We start from the raw sequence: 431 nt of genomic DNA on the forward strand, positions 1-431 counted from the left end.
AATGATAAAGGGGATATCACCACCGACCCCACAGAAATACAAACTACCATCAGAGAATACTATAAACATCTCTATGCAAATAAACTAGAAAACCTTCAAGAAATGGATAATTTCCTGGACCCTTACACTCTCCCAAGACTAAACCAGGAAGAAGTTGAATCCCTGAATAGACCAATAGCAGGCTCTGAAATCGAGGCAATAATTAATAGCCTACCAACCAATAAAAGTCCAGGACCAGACGGATTCACAGCTGAATTCTACTAGAGGTACAAGGAGGAGCTGGTACCATTCCTTCTGAAACTATTCCAATCAATAGAAAAAGAGAGAATCCTCCATAACTCAGTTTATGAGGCCAACATCATCCTGATACCAAAGCCTGGCAGAGACACAACAAAAAAAGAGAATTTTAGACCAATATCCCTGATGAACAT

This window comes from Mandrillus leucophaeus, unplaced genomic scaffold (assembly GCF_000951045.1).
Source record: "Mandrillus leucophaeus isolate KB7577 unplaced genomic scaffold, Mleu.le_1.0 Scaffold75, whole genome shotgun sequence".
Lineage (NCBI taxonomy): Eukaryota > Metazoa > Chordata > Mammalia > Primates > Cercopithecidae > Mandrillus > Mandrillus leucophaeus.